Source organism: Lycorma delicatula, chromosome 2, assembly GCF_047948215.1.
Source record: "Lycorma delicatula isolate Av1 chromosome 2, ASM4794821v1, whole genome shotgun sequence".
Classification (NCBI taxonomy): Eukaryota; Metazoa; Arthropoda; class Insecta; order Hemiptera; family Fulgoridae; genus Lycorma; species Lycorma delicatula.
This window is the reverse complement of record NC_134456.1, coordinates 120,849,993-120,877,823: the sequence shown is the minus strand read 5'-3', so window position 1 is coordinate 120,877,823 and position 27,831 is coordinate 120,849,993. Positions and strand designations below refer to the sequence as shown.

The window sequence follows — 27,831 nt, the reverse complement described above, 5'->3', positions numbered from 1 at the left end:
ATTGCTGTTTTAATTTTGTCTTTTTTTCTTACATATAATTTTGGTTATTTGTAAGACAGACTAAACCAATTAATTATACAGATTTCTTTTATGTCTATTTTAGACTCTGCAGGGCAGTAATTCTAATATTGGCAGAGATCTTTCATAAAGATAAAATATTTTCTTCTCATCACACTAACTGAATAAATTATTCAAATTAAAAGGAGATAGTAATTAAAAATTTATTCAACGATTTTAATATGCAAAGTTGAATAATTCATTTGAGAGATATTACAAAATAGTATTAAAAAAAGAGAGATCAAGGATACGTAGAAGGAAAGGGTCTTCCCCGTTAAAATTCTTCCTTTAAAGAGTATCCGAGTGCACATATAAAAAATTCTTTTAAACATCTAATTCATCGCACAATTTGTAATTCCGTTTAATGAACAATTATTAGTTGCATTGAAGTATATAATTTCACCGTATAACTGTAAATTATTCAGATCTATAAAATACCACTGAAAATTATATATAATAAAACGTTAAAAAAATAAGATTTTTAATCATTAGGACACTAAAAAGAATAAATTATAATAGACAACCAACATTAATGGAATGAAATGAAGGAACATTTGTGCAATTGCAGTGGCTATGTTTCTTGCTACTAAACTCTATATAACTGTAAGTTATATAGTTGTATAATATACCACTGAAAATTATATATAATCAAACCCGCTATACTTTTACGTTACTTAGTTGCAATCAAGAAAAACAGTAAAGTCACTTAAAGAAAAACAAAAGATGGATTTTTAAAAAAATGCTTAAACCTATATAACGTTTGTTTCAGAAAATAGGATTACATGATAGACCCAGAAAAATATGAAGGTTTGGTATAATCTACATTAACTACTGACAATTGTATAACAGGCAGGTAGATGGACATATATAATAAAAGACTGGAATGATTGGGAGATTTATTGATAAAAATAAATTTTAGGACTAAAAGTAGTGTGGAAGAATCAATCCACAGCGAGTAAAATAATTCTTATAACATTATTAGACAATATTAGATGTTAATACGGTGATTTAAGAAGATAAAATAAAAAACAAAAAAAAAAATTAAATCTTTAAAGTTTATTTTATTTAATATAATATTTCTCATCATCTTAATTTGATTTACGAAAAAAGTAAAAAAAAATGTATTAGACATTGAACAACTCTGTAATTCAGACAAAAACAAAGCCGCAATTTGTTAGTATAAACATAAATAAAATACAAAAAAAAAGTCGATGATGAGGTGAACAGAAAAGAATCGGTGATTTAAAACTATTTATTACCTCTAACTTTGACTTACCGCACACAATTAAAATTAAATATAAGAGTAACTCTTACGGTTTATCCCTACAAGTGTTCAATTTAAAAACCTTTTGTCAGACAGCTCACCTCCAACATATAGTAGATTCATCCCATACTTTAACCACCATATCTGGAGTAATGGAAATGATTGCTGATTCAACCATGCGCCTCGGGTATTTCAGTAGATAGCGGAGACACATATACAAGATCTTTTATAAAACCAAAAAAGAAAAAAAAATCAGATGGGGTCATATCGGGTGACCTTGAAAGCCACCGAAAATAAGCTCTGTCATCAGATCCATACAGATCAATCCAGCAGTTGAGGTAAACGTCATTCAACCGTTATGCCAGCAAGGAGGTGCACCATTTTGTTCAAAAATAGAATTCCCCAGTCCATCTTGCAGTTGAGGAAAAAACCATATCCAGTTAAGCAACTATTGTTACGCTTGCTTCAGAATAAAGAACGGGTCGTAGGACATCGCAGAGAAAACATTTAATTTTGGAGCACTTTCCAATTGTAAAACATTCATAGGGGATTTTCTAACCCCCAAATACCGAAACGTGTTAAATTTTCCTTTATGATGAAATGTTGACCAACCACAATACAATACGATCAAGGAAGTTGAAAACTTCTTGTTGCAAGCATTTCGATTGCGAATTCGGCACGCACAGCGTATTCTGTCCTGATTACGTCATATATGTATGCATATATATATATATATATATATATATATATATATAAATTTTATTTTTCCATTTAACCCTGCCTCCCGGAACCAGACTCCCAATTAAACATGAACACGGTTTCGGGAGTTGCACCTTCACCTCTAGCCGCCAGATGAAGGAAACTCCAACCCCGGCTATGCCGTTCCCGGTCACCAACACCCAGCAACCGGGAGTCGGTCCTTTGTGCTTCGCCTCTAACGGGGACACCCGCAAAGAACGATCCCGACGGGACTCAGTCTTTTGGCTCAGGGGCTCGAGAATCCCCGTACTTCATCGTCACCGCCCACCCGTGCAAGCACGGACGAATGGCTGCTTCGTAGGAGCTGTCCCTCACTCCCTCGCTTCATGATATTTCATTTGAAGTATCCTCGACACAAAACCCGTCATAGTATCGAACTCCACTGGACTGCGCAACATCATTACGACGATGGTCCCTTCCTCGAGATTACGATAGCACAGTCGCGGCGTTCCTCGTTATGCCGATGCCACCTTAAGAGCTAAACGGCGCTGTACTCCCTCCAAAAGTCTTCTGTTACGCCCTACCGCCATGGCTCTCTTCCAAACTGTGGCGCCATAGAGAAGGATCGAGGTCGCCACATACAAGATGTACTGTCATGATGTCGCCAATGAAAACTAATAGTTGGTTATGACCAATGAAAACCACGTTCTTTGTACATCCGGTATATATAAAAATCAACGTTGCCAAACTGGTTAGGCGCTAAAGCGCTTTCTGCTTTATATCATTATGAAGAAAACGTAATAACTATTTATTTTTGTTAGCGTGAAGGTTTTAGTATGTTAATATTACCAATGTTAGCGTGCAAGTGGAAGTTGCACGCTAATGATTTCGATGATAATACGTCAGCATTATCCTTTAATGAAAACGTTCTTGGTTGTATAATTCCGGCAAGATTTGGTATTTTTCATATTTCAAAAGTTTTATTGCTCGTCTAAAAATGGTACGATAAGAATAAATAGCAGTCAACGTGTAATTAAGTTCATGAATAAATATGGTTACCTAATAAAAATGGACTAAAATAACTGACTTCTAATAAATATATAAAGTTCTTTTAATTTTTATTGTAATCATGAGGTTTTATGGCACGTGTTCCAATTTTTTTTTAAATAAGTCGGACATGACAGGTTGTTTTCTATTTCAATATATTTATAGAGAAACAAAACTTTAACTAGAAATTCCCCTCTTTTAAAAAGGTTATGTTTTTGAAAAATGTAATTTTTACAAAAACTGCTCATCTTATCACCGAGTACGTTTAGGTATTCATTTAGGATCTAAACATAATGCATACTCATATCCGCTGTTTAATTACAACATTTTTTTTGTTTTCTGTTTAAATTTCATAAATAATTTGTAATCATAGTAGTCATCTACCACTCGGTTGTTACTGTTGTACGCGAGTTTGCCCGACTAACAGTTACTTATTTCATTTCATTTATTATTGCTTCACACGATTCTAGACTGGTTTTTCAATAGGAGTATCGTAATATTTATTTTTACTTTTTCATTACTTTTTTCATCTTATCTAATTTTAGTGTTCTATGAATTATTTTCTGTTATATCTACATAAAAATAACTAGTAAACCAAACAAATTATTTGTCTCTGAAAGGACAAAACGTATAATGTAATGAATTATGTTCTCGATAATGATTCAGAGGTCAGTAATGAAGAAATTTTGTCAGATCTGAATCACGATCTATAAGAAAATTTTAGTTAATCGAATCTGTTCGTGTTCTGAAAATGAATATTCCATAGATTTGGAAACATGAGTTGATCGATCGAATGAAAATGGTACTGCTCAGATAAATATTCAAATGACAATGAAGTGTTTTTAGTGGTTCAAAATGGTAACGAAATAACTAAAGAAATATCAAATAAACAAAAGAAATGTTGAAAAAAATAAGTTAAAATATTTTTGAATAATTAAGAGTTTTTCGTAAAATTCTGTTGAACCTAAGCGGAAAGGAAAGAGCCCTGAAAGGAACGCTATAAAAATAAGAATTTCGAAAAAAAGTCTTTGTGTTAAGGAAATAATTTCAGTCCAGAGAGGTATAGCGCTTGTTTTTTTACAAATTATACTATTTTATAAATAGTTAGTAATACTAATAAAAGATTGGAACACATGCGAGAAAAGTTATAAAATTCAGAAACTCCCCATCATATAAACGCTTACAAAAAAATGAGAGAAACAGAATCACTTTTAGGTATTTTGATATACTGTGCCACATTCATATCAGGTAGACAGTCGCTTTCGTTTCTTTCTTGTACACACAGCACTGGTCGTTCTGTATTTCGAGATATAATGACGATTAAAACATGTGAACTTTTGTTACTACAACTAAGATCTGATTAACCGTCAACTTGAAAACTAAAGGAAAATGAAAGTCGGTGATAATTTTGCAATTTTTAAAAATTTACTTTGTAAAGAAAAAAAAAATTGTAAAAGTATTCAAAATTGTTTACTACTTAGTGACTCACGCTGCATAGATAAAACTTTGATATCATTTTGAGGTCATTGTCGCTTCCGCTTATATTTGCCCGCAAATACTGTCAAAAACGGTAATTAATGTGCTTAACAGATATTAGTAATTTTTATCTTTTCCATATCTTAAAAACAATTTTGGTAAAACTTTTTCCAAAGAAGAACAAAAACTTTAATACCAACACAGAGTATTATCCGTCTCACTAAACCAATTGTCGATACAAAAAGAAACATAACCGGCTAAAAGTGGTTCATATTTGTTAAATTTACAAATGAATTAATAAAAAGAAACATAACATACGTCGGTAAAACGCGAAAAAAGATACTACCAGAATTTCATCCAGATAAAGAAAGTGCTACTGGTTAAATTATTTACGGATTTTCAAATAGTCTTACGATACTTTCATTTGTTCCAAAATTTCAAAAGTAGTAATTTTACTGTTATCGATGCAATTACTCAGAAAAACTTGATGAAAAGACTGGTAATCAAAAATGATTTCGTACTGTAAATCAATAATTTAACAAAGTCAGATTAATATAAAAATCTAAAATGATCCAGCTATTCACCAAAACACCATAGCAAAAGATGAGCGTCAGCTATATTTCATCATATTCTGTCTCTGTGTTGCATAAACAGCAACATATTGTACTCTATGTATTAAAAAAACCAGAAATAAAGCAATTACATTTTATAAAAAGTTTAGGCACAAGTTCGATAAAAGAAAATCTGGAAAATCGATCACTCGTTCCACATTTTCCACATGAAAAATATCATCTTTAATACAGGGGTACATAAAGAATCTGAAAAGAAAACAAGAATAAACCTGTACGAAATAGGATGAATTAAAAAGGAAATTAAGTCGTTACTGCTCATACACAAAAAGGCGAACAACAGCGTGTATGTGTTATGAGTGAAATCCGTAATTGCCTTTTAATGTTAAAAAAAAAAAAACTGTTCGATAATTGTGTTTATAAACTTAACATTTTGACCTACATTTTAATTTTTTATAAATTTAAAAACAAAACTTTTTTAAGACCAAAAATTTTAAAATATTTTTTGAGAGAAGAATTAAATTATTTCTTCCGTTATTCTGAGTTTTTTATTTTGATTTTAGTAACAATCAAAATTTGATTAATGGTAACAATCTGTTCCGCATTTTTATATTTGGATAATCTTGTAAACTAAATATTTTTCATATTCCCGAATTATTATGGATAATTTACAGAAAAAAATCTGAAATTTCTTTACGAACATTATTTACTTTTAGACTTATGTTTCAGTATTTGCTTAGAAAACCTTTCTTTCAAATTGGATATTCTATTATTATTATGCTGTATTATTATATTTTTCATTGAGAGAAAAATGTTTTTTTGTTTTATGTTAACTTTAGTTACTATTATCTTAGGCTCAAAAATAGTATATTAGTTTAATTGTACATATTAATTGTTTATCAATTTATAAATCTCGTTAATAGAATTATTTTCACATTTCCATTTTTATTTAAAATTGTTCCAAAGTAAAATTGTTTTAAATAGAACAAAACAAAAAACAAAACAATTCTTTAAAACAGGAAAAAATACCCTTCTTCTAGGGAAATCTTCGATTAATCTGATTCATACCGATGTTTCAGGTTGAACGTTAAGCAAGGATGAAGTACGAAAGAAACTAAAAAGTACTGTAACTAAAAAAAAAATTCTTTCCTTATGAGGAAAAAATCTGTTAATATAAAACCAATTTTAAAAATTAGAAGAAAAATACTAAAAGTATTTGATTGCAGTGTCGTATTTTATGATAATGGACAAGGAAAACCGGAAAATTATTACCAGAAAGAGTACTGGATTGTAAAATATAATATTACAGTAGGAAGGAAAATAGTGAAATACGGCGAGTTGACATGAGCGTGAAATGAAAACGATTAAAGAAGCATTAGAGAAAAATTAAAGTATTGAATCTTAGGAGAAATAGTACTAATAGGAAGGTAATACAGGAAAAGGAAGAGGAGGGCAGACTCGGGGAAGCGGTTCTACGAGGACTTATTAATGAGGAATGCTTGCTGTAATGAAGTAACGGCCATTTATTTATTTTATTTTTATTTTTTGTTTCATAGAAGTAGGGTGAGGTGCACCCATGTATGTGTGAGCGACGAAATGTTATAATTTAAAAAAAAGAATCGAATCTTGGCGACGTGGAAGACCAGGGAGGTATTCTTCTTGCCTAGGGTGTTCGGGGTCCTCCCATATTCAAGACTGGGTGGTCGGGACTCCCCGATGATGGCAAAAAGAACCCTCAAGGTACGAGTGGGTCACGAAGTGAAGAATTGTCGAAACGCACATCTGCAACTGTTAGTGTAGGGACGGGATGGGTAGCTCCTTAGCGGAAGGGCATATCGGCTACCCGGATGAGGAAGTCGATGTATCCTGGTGAAGTTGGGGAGACCCCGGTGGGAAAGCCCCAGAAGGGGGCTAGCTAGGGTGGGCAGAGACTGCTGCCATGACACTCCGAGGTGACTGTGTTTTGCTTAACGGCGAGGACCATTTGCTTTGGGGGTGTTTAAAAAAAAAGAATGATTTTTTAAAGACAAAAATTTATCACCGTAATATTTATATTTGCAAGTTAGTTGATGATAAATTATCAAAGCAAAGTAAAAAGTAATGAAAGGTCAGCTGAAGTAAGTGAAAAATAAAAACTTTGAAAAAAATTATGAATTCAAGCCTGGAGAAAACTTATTAATCAATGAAGTTATATCTATCCATAGAAACTGTTTTTTTACCGTATGGATTTTCATGAAAGGGATATCTCAAGAGGAAGTAATCGTTTTGTACAGAGAAAATCCAGATCGAACTGAGAAATTTCAGTCTGAAGTGACCTATTTAACTAATCACATAGGTCAGTGCCAAATAAATGTACTTTAATAATTAAAAGGTTATTCTACAAAACAGTAAAGTAGAGATTTGTATTATTCAAACAAATCATGACAAATAATGCTTTCATAAAACATTAACGTTTATTGAATAAAACACATGAAAGAGGCTTTAATACTCCACACAGCCAGGATTTAAAAATATTAGTTCTGAATGTATATAAGTAAGATAAAAGCAACGTTTTGTAACAAATAACCAACAATATTGTAACTTAAAACGTATACATTTTTAAAGTAAAAAAATAATGCTACCTTTTGAGATATATTCAAAGGGTATAATGTATAGGTTTAATTTTCATAACAATTGGCACCGATGGTATCATACAACTTATATAATTTATATAAAAATAGAGTATTCATTTACCAACAATTGTGAGTATTGATTATCCAAGCAGTTTCGGATTATTCCTTCATCATCAGGGATTACTGATAAATTATGAATTTTATAGTTGTGCATATAAATAGGAATTAAAATGGAATATAAATAATACAATCAAATTTGTAACATTAAATATAAAAGATATATATACAAACATTGACACCAATAAAACTATAAACATAGTTAATAGCTAAATTAAATAAATTTACCATTTCAAATATTATATAATATGTGACAATAATATAATATGTGAAATAGTAAATTTATTAAATCTGTGTGTTAAATTAACTATTTTAAATTCAATAATAAATATTACCAGCAGGAAAAAGGTATAAGTAAGGGATCTCCAGTTTCTGCTATTATGGCCAACAAATTTATGAATGAATTGGAAAACACCCTTTTAGCCGATATAATTAATAAACAAAAAATTAGATGAATATGATATTCTAATAGTATATGATCAACATATGATCAATATAATAATGAAAAGGAGATAATAATTGAAGAAGTGAATTCTTAAAAAATGATATTAAATTTTCATCAATCGGGGAAAATAGTAACAGCATTGATTACTTGATTATAAATTTTTACACTAACCAAACAAGACGCTGAAATACATTTTAACTTTTTTTCATCCGTGGAATCAGAAAATAGCATCTTTTAATTCACTGATACAGAGCAATAAAATACTTAAGACACAATAATATAAAACTAAAGAATGAAATAAATAACATTAAACATATCGCATTAAATAATGGTTACGATGCAAACTTAATAGATAAATTAAATATCAAAATAAAATACACTTAAAAGAAAAAATAAAACTAGAGACGAATACGCTAAAATAGAATATAATATAAATTTTAATAAGTTTAATAAAATATTTAAAACGTTTAAATTAAAAACAGCTTATACAACTAATAATAAAATAATAAATTACAAAGGATCCATCTAAAACAATTAAATATCATAACAAATTTGATCTAGAAAAATAAGGAGTTATGATATTTAATCTTAAATGTGAAAATTGTGATTTGAAACATATTGGCTATGACAAATCGTTCATTCTCAATTAGATTTAAAGAACATATCAATTGCATAAATAAAAATAATAACGATCTATCTAACTTTGCTAAACACATTTTAGAGAATAGACATAATTACAATACCAACGAATTTTTTGAAATATTTGAATACACTAACAACCTTCATAAAACTAGTATATAGGAGAAATTTCATATATGTATAATAATAAACTTATAAATGAACAAATCAGATTTTATAATAATATTTTATTCAAGCAAATTACAATAAAATAATTAAGTTGACTAACTGATTCAATTTATACAACAAAAACAATTGTAAACATCTTACTGACAAGGCATTTTTCTTTTAACGTTGACTTATTTTAACTATTGAAAAACAACTGTTACGAACATAAAAAGTTTAAATTTTAGTTCCATTTTAATTCCTATTTATAAAAATTCAAAGGCACAACTATGTGATGATGAAGGAATAATCTGAAAGCGCTTGGATAATCAATACTTACAATTGTTGGTAAGCGGATACTCTATTTTTGTATAAAAAGGGTATAATGTAAGCATAAATTATAAACCGTTTTTATAACAATAGCATAAAATATTACTTAAATTACTATCAAAACTTTTAGAATCAAAGAAAATATTTAATGGGAAATTACTTTGGAAATTGATAGAATCAAATAAAAAACGTCTTCTTACACCATAAGTAATATAGTTTTGAAATTTATAATATAAATAATTCTTTATTTTAAAATATTGTGATATGTTAATAAAATTTTGGCCCCAAAAAATATCGGTTTCTGCTATCAAATTTATCTAATTTTGTTCTGATACCACATCATTACGGTTTATCACATACTTTTTAATTACGACAAAATATTTTTTTGAATTCACGTAACAGGATACAAAAAAAAACATTTGATCATGACGATCAAATGCATATTACTTAAAAAAAATAATGGGTGTTGCAGTTACTATTTTTATTTATAGAAATTTTTTTGGTGTAAGCCATCATAAATAGTTAATGATCTCTACACACTTTGCCTGATCATAAACAATAGTTTTATTTGTACACAGTACATTTTTATAATACTGCCTAACTTTACAATACTATTTCATAACGCGTTGTATCATAATTCACTTTATAACCCGGTTCCAAAATCTAATTCAATTGTACCAGAAATTCAGCATTTGTTAATAAAACAGAAATAATCGTTTACTATAGTTACGTTGAGATTGGAGCTGTACGACATAATAAAACGCTATAAACTCAAAATAATGACAAAGTTGATGAAAGTTTTCAATCTAAACTTAATTTAACTTTAATATTATCACACAATTATTCTGAAACAAATCCGATTTAAAATATCTGATCTCTAATGTAACTTCTTGATACCAGTGTACATAACACAAAATTCCTTACACACCGTAACAAAACTTCTACGATAGAAGTTCGAAAGTATGAATTCTTTATATTCCTATACAAAAAAGTGTAGTAAAATATTTGTCACATGAGGAATGCATAATAATAGAACTATCGATAATATTTTGTAAAAATTTTCACGAGTTTTAATAAATTTTTAAGGACTTCAAATAAATTTATGGTGGAGTTATTATTCTTTTAATGTTTATCGAATCCATATCACAACTATTTCTATTACATTCAAATATCTATTACATTCTAATGGTCATTTGAAAGTTAAAGAACATTTGGAGTTTAAATAATAACGTAAATATTAATTTAAATTAATTATAATTCCATTAATTTTAATATAAATGTTATTTACAACAGCTAATATTCACACGGATAGCTGAATACGATATTCGACGATTTTGAATAAATTATTTCCTCAGGCAATATTCATGTAATGAGTTTTTGACACTACTACTGACTAACTACTGATACGCTTATTTAGAGTTTATATAAATTTCTTACCTAAAATATTTCCGCGTTAGTTCAACCTTCAATTTGTTGTTTTTCATCTATCTGTAACAAAAAAATAAAACAACATTACATGAAAAATATTAGAAAAACCTATTTAATTTGCGGTTTTTTTTAGTAATTAATGAAAACGTTAGCGTTTCTTAAAATTACAAAGATAATACCCACTAGTAATGTCATTTTAGTTACAGTACAAAAAAATTACATTAAGTAAATAAACAATTGAGTAGTGAATGTAGAAAATAAACATTCACACATTTCCCAATTACAAACTACATATATACAAATATAACAAATAAAACAAAAAAATTGAATCAAACAAATTATTTACACTAAAACCAATCACAAGTTTAAGACTTTGATAATACAAATAAGAAAAATATTATACTTTAAGACGGTAATATTATGACATAAAGAATACTTAAGAAGATCTTTGGAAGCTTAAAATAAGAAATAAAAGTAGGATTTAAAAACTCTCTTCAGTTAGTGTGCTTACGAAGTCTATCTTCAACGGATCATAATTTAATTTAAAAGAGAAATGTTTCAAACGTTTCTACACGACAAATAATGAAGTTACTTTGTTATGAACGTCTTGTGCAACTTAATGTAATCCTCCATTAAAACTGACTACTTGAAAGTTACAAACAAAATTCTTCTGGTAATTTAGAATACTCAATTTTAAAATGGTAATAGATCTACTTGAATCCAATTTTATTAAAAAAAATATATTTCAATTGTCATATAAAAGAAATCCTATAAATTTTAGTATAATTCTTAAAAAACATAAAGGAAAACAATATTATCTTTATATATATATATAACAGAAACACAAAATATTCACATCTCAAATAAGTCACAAAATAAATAAATATAAGTACGCTGATAAAATATTAAAATGAAAGATATTCCATATTAAAATTCTTAAGGTATAAACAACCATTTTACAATATTATGATATTACTACTTAAAATAAAACAAATACAAAACAATAACACAATATTTCGCCAACAATGTGAGGCTTTATCAAGTGTAACTAAATAAAACATCCAACCGAGAAGTTGTCATAAATATATATATATATATATATATATATATGACAACTTCTATAAATAAAATAAATATAGTATAAATATATATATATATACTCGCATATGTAAAAATACCAATAAATATTATATTTGTCAATTTTTGTTTTTATAAAACCCTGTTATAAACAAACTTTATTTTTATAGAACTAACAAGAAAATAGTGTGATAATACGAATATTAATGCGTTTTGTGTACCCGCATACCAGTGTATCTGTTTTTAATTTAAGGTTGCCGAATTTAAATTTTTGATCTTTTTCAAATAATGAATTTGGATGCCAAAGGTTAATATATCACACTATGAGAAATTCATTATGGCCAGCTGATGGAACAAAATATTCAAAACATTTATAATTGTTTTTAATTTATTCATTATAGAAGTATGCATTATTTTGGTTTTTAAGTGCTTTTACAGCTTCCAATTTAGACACTTCACTCAACAAACCTAGACTATCCATATGGAAATGTACATTCACCAATACACAAAATTCACACTCATAAAAAATAAAATTCACTAAGTATTGTAACTGTAATGCTTTAAAACGTTTTATTTCCTCAAGAAACTAAAATATATTTTTTACCACCAATAAGGGGTATACGCGTATGTTCTTAAAAATGTCATGTAGTGTTGTTTATTGATAAAACTTTTAAGATGTAAATTGTCTATTATTATCGATTTTAAAACGGAATTACCCATCAAGCAACAACAGTAAATCAGATATTTCTTAATTTTAATGAAACATTTAATATTCATATATAAAATTATGAAAAAAGAAAGTACATTATTTCTCGAAGTCAATACACATTGATTTTTTTTTTTTTATGTCAATAATAAAAAAACTTCTCTGAATATTTTAAAGGGCATGTAAGCAGTCCTTTAACAAACAATGTTAACGGTGAATTTTATATTACTATGTGCAAACAGAATGAACTTAATATTTTTAAAGTTTAGTGAAGTGTCCATCTTAAAAATATGCAGAGCACAACACATTGTCGCAACTAACAACGAAATACAATATTTGTTTTTCCGTCTGTTGTAAGATACAAAACAAAAAGAAAGTTGCTCTTTATCAAAAAGTAACTCTTCCGCCTTCATGGATTTCCTATTTTGAGTTTTAAGTTTTGTAATACCAAGATCTTCGTTACTATTTTAAAAAGCTTTTGTATGTAATTTTGGTTCTACTTGGCCTTATATATAAGAATAATATAACTTATAAAAATAAAACTGGCAGGGTAGCTTATGTTTTAAAGCCAATTTATTTAATTTATTTTTTAAATGTCACGAGATTGAGATTTCTGTATTTTTACTTCCTTGTACGAAGTAAAGGGAGTATTGCAATAGCGAAAAATGTCAGTTTTCAGATCTCAAAGGAAATGTCCATTTTGACCATCCCTGAATCCATTTTGACTAATGTCGGCGAGACGAAACTTTATAACCAAATAAAAGGTAAGTTAATGAAATATTTGGATCTTACAAGGGGAAGGATCATCGATTCGAATCTGACTTCATTTCTTTTTTTTTAAATTTGAATATGTTGATTTATTAATAACACTGAATCACATTTTCCTAAGGAAGAAAAATGTGATTCTGATAGTATTTTTTCTCCTGAATTCAAATATGATATCGGCTATTCCCCATCACACAAGGCTTCCGAGAGACAGGCTATAATATCAAACATATTAATATTTTCTGCATTCTAACTACACAAGATTCAAATATTTGACTACCCTAGAAAGTAAGGACATTCCTTTTGATGTCCAACAAGAATCGGCCAGCATATTAAGATCCCATTTGCCCTTGATACCTCTTTTCCGTAGCTGAAATCTTCATGAAACTGTCCCCGTGCTTATCGCTCACTGCGCCAAGATTTTCTGGGAAGAAATCTAGGTGCGGGTGCAGGAAGTGTACTTTTAAGGACATATTACAACCCAAATTTTTTTAAGATGTTATAAGACCCTTGAAAATACCACGGTAATTTTCCGCCTTTCGATTTATCAAAAAACTCTGAGTAAGATATTTGAATGCTTGCCAAGCTGCTTTCTCCAGTGGAATCACTAGTTCCTCAAACTTTTCATCATGAATTACTGATCGTATTTGTGGGCACACAAATATTTATTCTTTAATTTTTGCATCACTAATTTTAGGAAACTTCTGTTTTAAGTGATTGAAACCAGGAGTACTGACCATGGCCTTGAAGAAATTCTTCATTAATCCTAGTTTGATATGTAACGGAGGTAGATATACATTTTTAGGATTATACAATGGGTCATGTTTCACATTTTTCTGCTCAGGAATGAGTGATTCGCGTTTCGGCCATTCTTTTCTAATGAAATGTTTTTTTCCGTTCCTATTGTCGCATTCACACAAAAAACAACAGTACTTTGTGTAACCAAACTGCAGACCAAGAATAACTGCGATTGCCTTTAAATTACCATAAATATTCCATTCATACACTGCATATTGAAGCTTTTCCAATATAAATTTAAAGTTTTCGTATGACTCGACCCAACATCACGGACCGGAGTCCGGAAAAGAGCCCAGCAGAGATGCGTCCTGAAAGGCAGCCATCACACAAGTGGATGAAGAGCTTCTACTCAACCTGTCCTTTTAAAATTTACATTTAAATTAACTTAAATCGGCAATTGCGACTCCTCCGGAGAAGGGGGCGCATTGCTCCCTCCATACAGTTAGTGCCCCGTTGTGGCGTATTCCTGCTAGCCTATGAAGCGTTAGCACCGAAAGGACTTCAGTGGACGGTCTGAAGGGGAGGACAGGTTTCAAAAGCCTAGCCTTCCGCGGTCGGCCCATGAAATGGGTTCGATAACGCTGGTTTAACAACGGATTGGAATGCAATTAAATCGGTCCTTAAAATCAAAATATAAAATAAGACAAAAATTGGAAAATTAGACCCGTCATATAAAATAAACCTTTAAAAACAAGCCCGATAGAATCATCCAGCAACAAGGGACACTGTCCAGGCTCTGCAATCTGTAGGGAGAATCTATAAACTCCCGCCAACTTTGCATTCCATTCCATTCCTTTTCGTATGTTTCTTTCATACTAGCTGTGAGCCACAGGTACTGATGGGAATTTATTGCCATGATGCAGAAGCACAGCTTTTAAACTAAATTTAGACGAATCAATGAAGAAGCTCCATTCTGTTGGGTTATGATCATTACAAAATGTCTCAATAAGAGAAGAAATGTTATTACAAAACACTAAGCCATTTTCTTCAGAAAAATATTCTTTAAATTCAAAATTACGATCACGATAAGCACACATCTTTGTATTCTTTTAAAGAACATGACATCATTTTAGCCGGGAAGCAAGCATCTTAGACTGTTTTTTGGATAACTTTAAATCTCGTATGAGATCATTAACAATTTCTTGAGTCAGTAAATGAGGCTTCAAAAATTGTATCACCAGATCTGTTCCTTTTTCTTCCTTATTTCCATCAGACACCGAATTCTCTTCATCTAATGTCACATATCCTGGCGGCTATGGAATGGGCAATTCTTCGCAGTGTGAAACTGGTCTTATTGCAGATTGAAAGTTAGAGTACACCACTGTATATTTTGATTTTGACGTAATCCCTTTAATATTTAAATAATATTAAATAATAATATATAGAACCAGAAATAACAGTCAGAATAGCGATCTTTGCGTTCCCTCCAAATCATAGGAAAAGTAGCAAATGGCATGTGGCGTGTGCCATTTCTCCATGCAGTGAAAAGCCTAGAACACGATAAACAACAGATATGTGGGGCCCAAGCTTTTGTTTGGTCTCCGACTTTACACCCAAAATAAAGTTCATAACACTTTTTTACTAATGGAGTAAGGTTTCGCCTTTGGAACTTGAGCGTCACTTCACCGCATACATAACAAAAATTGTTAGGATGATTTAAAAAATCTCTAGGCAATCTGTAAGTAACGACTAATTAAAAGAAATGAAGTTGTAAATATGAATGTAATACACAATAATTCACACACAAAGCACCCACAATGACGTGTTTACTGGTTCACTACTATCTCATAACTGGCATCGTTCTGATAAATGTGCGCAACACTAGATCACGTTTGTAGATGTCTGTACACGTCTGAACCTGCACAACATTAGCAGTGCTACCCTCTGACTTAGATCATTTGGTTCCATCATATTTACAATGCTCTAGGAGCTTTTACTTAACAATGGACAAATGGACAAAAAACCGTTTTATATATTTAAAAACAATTAAAATAACAAAAAAACTGTGGGTCATGGTGAAATTCTGAATACATACTTGAAAACAGAACTGCATTGGTTCTCGTGAGACAAAAATCATGCTGGCCATTGTAATTATTAAACTCAGATTAAAAAATCAAAATTAAAAAAAAATCAGAAGTTATTAGTGAAATAAAATTTTATGTATTTCTATTTTAATTCAAAAATGTTTACAGATGTAAAAAATTATTAATAAATCAATCAAGATATTTAAATTAAAAAAAAAAAATTGTTAAATAAATGCGTTTGAAGTCGGATTCGAACTGATGCGTGCATGGTTACAGATCCGAAACGTTCTCAATTAAATAACAAAACTACTTCAGCGACGTGAAACGAAATTTTATATAAACTAATATAAAATGCTGATACGGACATCACAAAAATTTAGTGTCTACCACAATGCAATTGTGTAATGATCCACTTTATTAAAGAGTTGGAGGATCGCATCTCACTTTCAAATGAAATATGTTTAAATGAAATGCAAAAAAAAATGTGTATGTGTAATTTAATAGGCGTACAAGGAAGTCATGTGGAGTCCACATCAGATTTTTCCAAATAAGTCGTTATTCGGTTTGCAAAAATTTAAAACCTGATTACAGAAAATGTATATCATTTTCAGTAAAATCGTAAGAAATTCCAGCGATATCATACTTATATATTTTCCTAACTTTCATCACTTCATTTGTTGACGTTGCAACATACTGCAATACTATTGCAAAAATGTTTTTCAATCTAATTGGCTGACGGTAAATTACATTTTTAGTTATAATACCTAAAAAAATCTTAAAATTCTTTAATTATATTATACATTAAAAATATCTACGTAATAGACGTGATGAAGTAACAGCATCATTGCCTTTCATCCGGATAGTTCTAAATTTGAATCCGCGTCAGGCTCGGCATTCTTTTAAACGCCTAAAAGTTCACTTTTCGTACAGCAGCAGTGACTGTACATATATGAAAAAAGGAACTGCAACTGTGTACATCAGAAAAAGGAAAGAAGATGAATTATAGCTCTCTTAGAAAGTATATCTTAATATTACAATTTTTTTTTTTTTAAATTAAAACTTGCGATATTTAATAACTTTTTATATGTTCTAATAATTGAACTCCATTCAGTGAAGTCCTGTACGCTCCCTAGATGATTCAACCATTCGTCACTTTTTTGTTTACTGCGTATGCTATGCGGTGTTCTGAGATAAATTTAAATATATCACCAGGTTTTTTTGTGAAAGTAATGATGGGACTGAAATAAATAACGCGTTTTATTTTAAAGGTTAACATCTGAAGTATAGTTTAAACAGAAATGTTTTTTCAATTCACGTGGGAGCCTTTTACATTCCTGTATTGATTACTTTCTATTTACGTATGTTTAAATTATTGTTTATTTTATATATATATATATATGAGGGTGTCTTTTGTATTTTCTGCTGACTGTTTTCTAACACTAATGTTGTTCCTTTTTCGATTTTATTGGATTTCTTTACATCCTTTCATGTTGTGTTGTCCTTTTCATACTTAAGGTACCATGAGCAGTAAATTGTTTTTCCTATAGATTTATAGTTTTTTTTATACTAAATTATTATTCAAGTTAAATTGTAGTGCACCAGTTTTGTAGCACAACTCTGACTAAAGCTTCTCCAACACTAAAAAACAAAATTATTATTATTTTTTTTAAAGATAACAGTAATGGATTAACAATAACCAAGGGTAGTTAGTACGTATAAAACAAATTCTAAGCACTCCAAATTGTGTAAAATATATTATAAATGTTTAGCTACAATGTAGCACAAATTTTAATGAATTTTGAGATAAGTTTGGTTCATTAATTTTATCTCGATTTTAAATCGATTTTCATCTCAAATTTGAGCTTCTATAATCTTCTTAAAATATCTGTCTGTTCAGTTGTTTCTTTCCAAAAATTATTTGAAAGCCAAATTTTTTAAACTTTTTTTTTTCAAGTGCTTTTAGTTTAAAATATAATGATTTAAAATTCTTGTTATCCATTTTTCAGAGATATATTTTCATACCAAAGTAATATATATTAAATTAAAACAAATCTCGTACCAAAAATATCGGATAACTATCGAAGAACGAAAGAGCAGCAAGAATTTTCATTTATTTAAGAATTATGTTATATAAAGTACCAGTAAACTAATGCATAAGAGGAGTATAAACATTTTCTTCTCTAAACACACAAAGACTGGGTGGTTTTCTTTACGTTAAGGTATAAACTCAATATTTTCTTTTATTAAAAAATAACATCAAACCATATTACCAAAATAATAATTACACACTATGTTAGTTTATTTCGTTAATGTAAATAAGTTGATTCCAAATTTAAATATAGTACTTAATGTAGCATAGTGTTTTACTAGAATTTCAATTAACAGCTCAATACCGCTTCTGTAACAGGTAACACGTTTTAGATAAAAGCACCTTTTAAGTCTATAGTACTACAGACCTTACCGTTTTAACTCAGGTCTATTAATCTATTCAGGAATCCTCTAATGTAAAGGGAAGGAAGATTCAAACTCAGAGTAAAGCTGTACTTTTACACCAATCTATATCCCGTGCTTTAGATTTAGATCAGTTATTTTCACTTTGAACTATTCTTACAAAGTATGAAATTAAATTTCAATTAAACTTGCAGTCCTCTTTTCATTTAATTGTATATTTTCAAATTAAATTTACGAAAATTTTTAATTAATAACGTTACCGACATGAATAATTACTAAATATCAGTTAATTTTATATTATAGGATTGGACAGGATGTATCGTATCACCCTGTCCAATCCAATTATCAATCCAATTACAATCCAATTGTCCAATCAATTAATATTGGACAGGGTGATACAATACACCCTGTCCAAATAAAGAATTGTTACCAAGAATTATGACAAATTATTTTTTACCAAGTTATGGTAAATTTTAGGATGCTGATTTCCATACATTTAATTTAAACTAATTTAATTTATATGTTAGTTTAATACGTATAAAATTAAATATATTTAAGTAAATCTTTTCTTTATTTCGAACTAATATGTGAGTACTAGCAAGAAATTTAATAAACCAAGGTAAACACTAACTATCAGTGGATGTTTTGATGAAAAATTTTAAGCTTGGTCGGATACAAAATTCACTAGATAATAAATGCTTGAAAATCAACTTGTAAACAAAGGGCACTTTTTCAAATAAGAACTAAGAATCATTTCCTCATAAACCAATGACAACTTTTGTAACTAAAATCCCTTTTTTCTTAAATGAAAACTTATCCTAACGGTCAACGTAATCCATTGATATCAAACCATTCTTGATATAAGGAGATAAGTCTAATCATCGCTTCTTTGAAACATTCTGCGCTTATTCCTCGAGTCAGTCAGTGTTAGTTTGGTGGATACCAATGTCTTATCTAATTATCAAAACAATTAAAAAATGTTGAGTAACTTTCCGTTAGTTTTCCACTAAAAATTCTTTTAATTTTAGAAAAGAATGAAAATCAGATGGCGAGCGTGAGCACGCGAGCGTACGAGTGAGTTCGCGCAAATTAGGAAAGTGAAAAAACGATCAAACTGACACTTAATTAGACCATTCAACATAGAAGGGCAACACAGTATATTCTGAAATATAAAAAATCCAATTAGATAAAAAACATCCACAATAATTGTGTTTAATAACATTTCTGTCAGGAAAAAAATGTATTAATCTATTCATATCTTACGGTAAATTAAATAAATTGAACTATGTTAAAACCGAAAAATGTAACTACGGTACTATCCAAATATCAAATTTAGTTAAAAATTCATTGATTTTATATTATTTTACCAGAAGATTAATAATGCAAAGTATTTGTTAAAAACGTACTGAGGTTTAAATAAACAAGCATGAAATTAACATCAATATCCCATGTAAATTTGAATTTAGATTTCAGTAAAAAATTCTTTGAATTTTATCAATATTCATTCTCAAAAAGATGCGATTGTTGAGAGCCACGTTTTATTTTATTTAAAATTAATTCATCTATTCCTTTGATCTGGTTCTATTGGCAGAAAATATGAGAATACTTTTACAAAAATAAAATACTTTAATTTTTATTTTTTTTATTTTTTTTTTAAATAAAATAAAATACTTTTATAAAAATAAAATAAAATAAATGCTATACAAAATTCAACGTTATACGAGTAGAATATCACTACCTAAATGATCTTTCATTATAATTTAATTCAAATTTGAAATTTTATTTATATATTTGTACAGCAACTTTGTCGTTTAAACATATTATCTATTGTCATTTAAAAAAAAAAAAACAATAAATCTTTTTATGAAAAGATATATTATTTATGAAAGACCTATTAGAAAAAAAGTAAAGTTTGTAAATATGTAAAAAAATCAGAAATATTGTATAATGAGAAGTTTTATTTTAGGGATTTGGAGAAACATTACGTTACATCTTTTAATATATCGATTTAATGTTATATAACGTCATAAATCCTTTTAAGATTAAAAAAATCCCTTTCGGCACGCCGGAAGGTGGAGGTAGATTACACAGGTGCTAAGTAGGGAAAAAACGATCAAACTGACACTTAATTAGACCATTCAACATAGAAGGGCAACACAGTATATTCTGAAATATAAAAAATCCAATTAGATAAAAAACATCCACAATAATTGTGTTTAATAACATTTCTGTCAGGAAAAAAATGTATTAATCTATTCATATCTTACGGTAAATTAAATAAATTGAAAATTAATGGGAACAGTAACGATAAAAACCTCCAATTACCTAATCAAGAGAAACTAAGTTGATGTAAAATAATCAACAACGTTACTAAATAAACTGACCTGTCACAGCAACATAAAAAGAAAAATGTAGCACAAATTCATTGAATTTTTTTACACAGATAAAATGCAAAAACTAGCATGTTATTCAGTTATGCAATTTAAATCTTTTTATGGCATAACTTTCAGTAGAATGAAATAGTGAAGTGCAGTTATATTGTGTTTACTATTAAGTTACTGATATAAAACAAGATTGAAGAAGTGAAAGGCTCAATAGAAAACAAGGAAATCTGTTTGTTGCGTGATAACGATTTTGTAACTTAATAACAGCAATCTGTACAGCATGAACATTATATTCGAAGTTTGCATCAAAGCTTGAATACTATAAAAGTGAATTATCTCGATTATAATTACTTTAAATGTTTTCCTATTACGTTTTATTTAAGTTTTTTTTTTATTATAATTGCTGACTGTGAAAAATTCAAGATGGCAACTATTATAGCCCATGAAAAGTAACGAAAAATATTTTTAAATTAGTATTTTAATAACTTATTTTGGGGATAATCGATACTTTTAAGTCCAGGCTTCCAATGAAAAGATTATAAAATGGAAGCTAAAAAGCAGAGAGGAATTTTATTAGTGTCTTTACGTTCGTATATTCTACATAATACGAATAAAATCTTATACATGCGATTTTACATATGCAACTTCAGTTTCAGTTCTGTTAATGAAAATTGTAGTTCAAAATAATCTACAAGGTGATTTAGGAGTTAATAAAAAATAATTTTTAAACCGATTATAGAGCTTTACACGAGGAAAAATATTCCTACAAATGTATGTCAGAAAATGCTTTGTATCGAATTATGGCCTGCGAAAAATTTCGCCCAGATTTCAGTTCCCCGGGTGAAATGAGATTATACTGAAACTTTTAATGGGTTATATAAGGGATAAACTTGATGGTTTCCCAAGTTTTTTGACCTGAAAAATCAAATAAAACAGGTCCTATAACTTTATTTCCTATAGTTTTCATTATATCCAACGTAAATCAAAAAAATCTCGTCTTAATATTTATGAAAGAAAGTCTATCATCCTGGGGAATTCGTTATCAGATAGGACGTTCGTTTCTATTGATGAAGTCTTATACAATATATCTTAAAATGTAATTTAGATAAGAAATTAATACATTTACGACCGTTATAAATTTGGAAACAATATACAATAAACGTAAGAATAATAAACGTGTATAATATATACCAAATTTAAGCCTATACTATTCTATTTCAGTTTATTGAAAACTTGTTTAATGAGAAAGAAAATAACCGTGAAAATGAAAAGAAAAACCGGTGAAAAAAGAATTTTATGCCTTTTTTGTATATGAAAATTTCTAGCTCAATAATTCTGATAATATACGTTTAGCCCTATGGGCTAGTCTAATGTTCAAACACTTCGTCGCAAATCAGTTGTTTAACAGCTGATTTTCGAAGTCGAAGGTTCTGAGGTTCAAATCGTAGTAAACGTTAGTTGCTTTTATACAGATTTGAATATTAGTCAGTGTATACAGGTGTACTTTGGTGGTTGGGGTTCAATTAACCCCACGTTTCATAAATGGTCGCCCTGAGTCAATACAAGATTATGCCTCATTTACATGTAACGAACAAAGGACTCGGCTGCCTCCGGGCACCGAATCCAGAAAGCTGCATGGTTATATCTGGAGACTTCCGAAATGTTCATAAGAAATAAACATTTATAAACGGTATAACAATAATTAGGATTATGTCTTGAAAAAAATGACATTGAAAAAAAATGAAAGCTTTTGTAACTGAGATGGCTCATTTATATGTCATACATATAATTCCCATCTTATTGGGCCGTAGAAGAGTTGCTTATTGTTCACTAATTGAACAGATTGCAAAGTACACATTAAGGAAAGAATATACAGGTACATTTAGGATATAAAAATTGTTCTCTGTCTTTAAAAAATCTGATATCTTTTTCGGTTATTATTTTCATGACATTAATGGGTCTGTCAAATATTTCTATCTTCAGAAAATTTATTTAAATTATAATTTTTTTAGGTAATAAACATTTTTATAAGGGAAATTAAAAAGAAAGAAAGGCCCAAAATCTTGGTCGAGTTCGTTATTGGGCAAAATCGGACCATGGGAGTGGAAAATGGAAGGGCTTTTTTTGAAAAACAAAATATCGCTATAACTTTCCTATTACGCAAAATATCAAATTCGTATAAAGTTCCTACTATTCTTTCGATGAGGGTGTAAAACTCAGCTAAGTAAAGTTTTTTGATATCACCAACCATTGGCCCAGGTGGTTGGAAAATATGGGGTTTCGAAGACAAAAAAATCATACCTCCCTTAATAGGCATAGTATCGAATCGGTTTAAAGTGGTCGTTATTCCTTTTAACATTACCTAAAACTTTTTTCTGGAACAACTTTTGATATGACCAACCCTTACGGCAAGGTATGACCAAAATGTTGCTGGAATTGTAAGAAGATGGGGCTTGTCGTATGCTAAACATGTGAAACTTTTTTCACATGCAACTATTGTCGTATTGAGTAAATTTGAAGTTTTTCTTAACTTTAAGGTGGAAATATTTTTTATCCCCTACTTAGCACCTGTGTAATCTACCTCCACCTTCCGGCGTGCCGAAAGGGATTTTTTTAATCTTAAAAGGATTTATGACGTTATATAACATTAAATCGATATATTAAAAGATGTAACGTAATGTTTCTCCAAATCCCTAAAATAAAACTTCTCATTATACAATATTTCTGATTTTTTTACATATTTACAAACTTTACTTTTTTTCTAATAGGTCTTTCATAAATAATATATCTTTTCATAAAAAGATTTATTGTTTTTTTTTTTTTAAATGACAATAGATAATATGTTTAAACGACAAAGTTGCTGTACAAATATATAAATAAAATTTCAAATTTGAATTAAATTATAATGAAAGATCATTTAGGTAGTGATATTCTACTCGTATAACGTTGAATTTTGTATAGCATTTATTTTATTTTATTTTTATAAAAGTATTTTATTTTATTTAAAAAAAAAATAAAAAAAATAAAAATTAAAGTATTTTATTTTTGTAAAAGTATTCTCATATTTTCTGCCAATAGAACCAGATCAAAGGAATAGATGAATTAATTTTAAATAAAATAAAACGTGGCTCTCAACAATCGCATCTTTTTGAGAATGAATATTGATAAAATTCAAAGAATTTTTTACTGAAATCTAAATTCAAATTTACATGGGATATTGATGTTAATTTCATGCTTGTTTATTTAAACCTCAGTACGTTTTTAACAAATACTTTGCATTATTAATCTTCTGGTAAAATAATATAAAATCAATGAATTTTTAACTAAATTTGATATTTGGATAGTACCGTAGTTACATTTTTCGGTTTTATCCATTACTAGCTATGTTCTACGGGAATAAATTTGTAAAAATTCAGTGGGAGAATTCTTTAAATATTAATTCCGTTACAATTATTGTCATTAGTAAGTAAAATTTAAATAAACATGTAACATGGAACAGTACAATGTGCTTTATAATTATTATTATTATATAAATATAATTATATGTATGTATAGACCTGAAGGGTATTACTTGCATTCTGACTGAAATTTTGTTCCAAGACATTTAAAAACTTAATAATAGATCATCGTCTTTTATTTTGCTTATAGCAATGCCCGAAATAATACTGTCTAATGAACTGGAATAATTTAACATAACCCATTACATATTTTATTATTATCCGAAATTATTATTTTCTAATATTACACAATATTGAAAAAAATAAAAATAAAAAGCTACTAGTTTTGGGTACGTTATACTTGATACGTACGTGACAAACTTAGAAAACTCTATTTTATAAATTAGTTTATAATTTAATTTTTATTTATCTATTTTAGTATTCTTTAAAAATCATATCAACTTTTCAAATAGAAAAATTTCAATTTTTCAAATTTAAAGCTTAAATCAATCAACCATGAACTCCGAAGAATTTGTTTCAGGTCTAAATATCAATAGTTTCTGATAATTAACGTGTATTTCAAAATGAATTCGAAGTTAGGTAGTGGATAAAATTGAAATCGTTAAAGTTCTTGTGATCTTTTTTTCAAATTCGACAACCTTAGACTACTTTTTTATTGCATTAAATAAATTTTTAATGTTGTACAGTACAATCTTCTAAGTTTTATAATAAATTTGGTTAAATGTATCAAATTACGATGAAAGAAACCCAAAGATTTTTGTAATATAACTTTAACTTAATTTTTAAATCAACTTCAACTTAATTTTAAAATGAAATCGTGAACTGATATGATGATACACCATTTAATTTTATATATATTAATTAACTGGTATATCATCATACCAGCTTATATGTACGTTATATTTGTATTCATTATTGGTATTTTTACTGCAGAAAAAGTTACGAAGCTCGGCTTTACCTAATTTGCATTTCAGTCACCGGACTGTAGACACAACGATTGTGTGAACACCGAACATCGAAATATCCTTAGATTGGTCCACACTTGCTATATAAACCAAGGATGTATTCATTCCGTAGGTTCTGGTATACACAACACGGATTTTTTAGGTCCAACTTACACCCTCAAAACCAAGATTTTGAAAGAATATATTACGCATATCTTTTAAACAGAAAACTCTCATACTACCACCAGCCACTGGTGGTAGTATTGTGCTTTCCTTCGAGAACCTAACTATTTTAAAGCATCTCAGTAAGTAAAAGTAACTCAGTAATGAGAGTAGGCCGTGCTGAGGGTTATCATCATGAACAACGTTATCATCATGCTAGCATGAACAGATAGATGTTCTCTCTGGCGAAAATAAATGACAATATTTCCTTATCTTTCCTTCATTTATTATATTGTCACCGTATGTAGCAGTATCTGATAAAGAGTTTCCACAGAATGAACACCTTGTGCAATCAAAACACGTATGACGACGATCGTGCCTTACAGTGAGCGGAATTTTAAATTTTTATTCATTATAAATACACTCAAAATTTCTCCGTGTTACAGTACAGTCACGAAATTTCGTATAGCATTAGCAAAACAGCAACTGAGACAAAATGGCCTTAACCCACTGTTGTGAGTAAAATTGGACGCATGCAATGCACAAACGGTTCTTACTTTCTGGCCAATTTATGTCTTATGTGATATTCAACAAATATCTCATATGACAATGTGTAATTCAATTTTTCTTAAAGAATCCTCAAACATTTTTACTTCCTAGTACGAAGTAAAGGAAGTATTGTGATGGTGAAAAATCTCGGTTTTCAGATTTCAACGGAATTATCTATTTTGACCATCCCTGAAACCATTCTGACTAGTTTCAGCGTGATGTCTGTACGTACGTACTTACGTATGCATCTTGCATAACTCAACAACGATTAGCCGTAGGATGTTGAAATTTTGGATTTAGGACGTTAACATCTAGTTGTGCACCTTCCCTTTTGATTGCAATCGACTAGACCAAAAGTGTTCAAAAAAACCAAATCCAATAAAATTGGATTTTTGGTCTTTTTCTTAACTTCAGTAATACGTCCTGATTGAGGGCTTTACAACTATATATCACAAGTGGTACTTATTTTCATTGGTTCTAGGGTTATAGTCAAAAGAAATTTTAATTAATGAAATATTTGTATCTTACAAGTGGAAGTACATCGGTTCGAATTCAACTTCATTTCCCTTTCTTTTTAACATTTTTTTTAATTTAAATATAATGATTTATTAATCTCTAAAAAAAATTACCATAAATAATCAATTCAATATAACAAAAAAAAAAAAAAAAAAATTAAAAAATATCAGAAATTAATGAAATAAGACTTTACGTACTTTTCAGTTTAAAAAACTGTGTATATGTAATTTAATAGGCGTATCAGATTTTTAAAACATGAAAATAAGTAAAGAACCTTCTTTCAATCTGTAGTTTTATCTTAAGTAAATTTCTTTATTATCTATATTATAAGTAAATGTTATCAACTTTTATAATGAGAATTTTTTAAAGGAAAAATACTCTTCCGTTTTTCTCCACAGTCCAAATATAATACATAAGATGCAAATTAAAAACAAAATCTTTAGTGGTTGGGATTCAATTAACCATACATCTCAAGAATGGTCGACCTGAGACTGTACAAGACTACACTTCATTTACATTCATAAATATCAACCTCATTAATCCTGTGAAGTAATATCTTACGGTGGTTCCGGAGGCTAAACAGAAAAAAATAAAAATAAAATGTAATAGGTTCAGAATTATGTTTTAGTTTTTTAAAGTTGCTCACGAATGTTATGATAAGAAATTCATAAGTACGTTTTATAAACAAGACTTGTTTGTTACTTTAAAGTATGGCAGATTTCAAATACATCAAAATTTATGAAAATAATTCAAAGATAAATATTTAGAAGATCGAAGGAGTCGAGCAAGAATTTTATCATCTTACGATCAACCAAAGATATTTAATAATATTCTAGTTAAGTCATCTTATAAGCTAAGATAAGTAAACGAAAAGTAAAAAAAAAAACATGCCTTACTGAAAACAAATTTTTCTTTTTTTTGCATAAGTACCTAACTGAAAAACCTAAGGTTTTAATTTAATAATTACGATTTTGCTATTTGACTCTATTTAAAACTTTTTATAATGGTAATTAAAATAACAATAGAATACGAGTTATAGATTCTTAGAAGAAAGGTTGAAAACAAGCCATTCGGGTTGAAAGCTCTTTGATCCATTAATCAAAATACATTAATTATAGACTAATCGTAAAACTGCATAGTTGATAGAGTTAAAAGCGAACTCTGTAGTTT

General features: G+C 28.9%; 1 protein-coding gene across 4 annotated transcripts in view; it reads right to left on the bottom strand.

Annotated features, from left to right (window-relative positions):
* Positions 1–27,831, bottom strand: part of SPR (G protein-coupled sex peptide receptor) — a 1,401,361-nt gene that overhangs the window by 685,103 nt on the left and 688,427 nt on the right. For all 4 annotated transcript variants that reach the window (XM_075356175.1, XM_075356174.1, XM_075356177.1 and 1 more), the window contains one exon: positions 10,837–10,887. The gene's annotated coding sequence lies outside the window, so the exon portion shown is untranslated. The remainder of the gene's footprint in view (positions 1–10,836; positions 10,888–27,831) is intronic.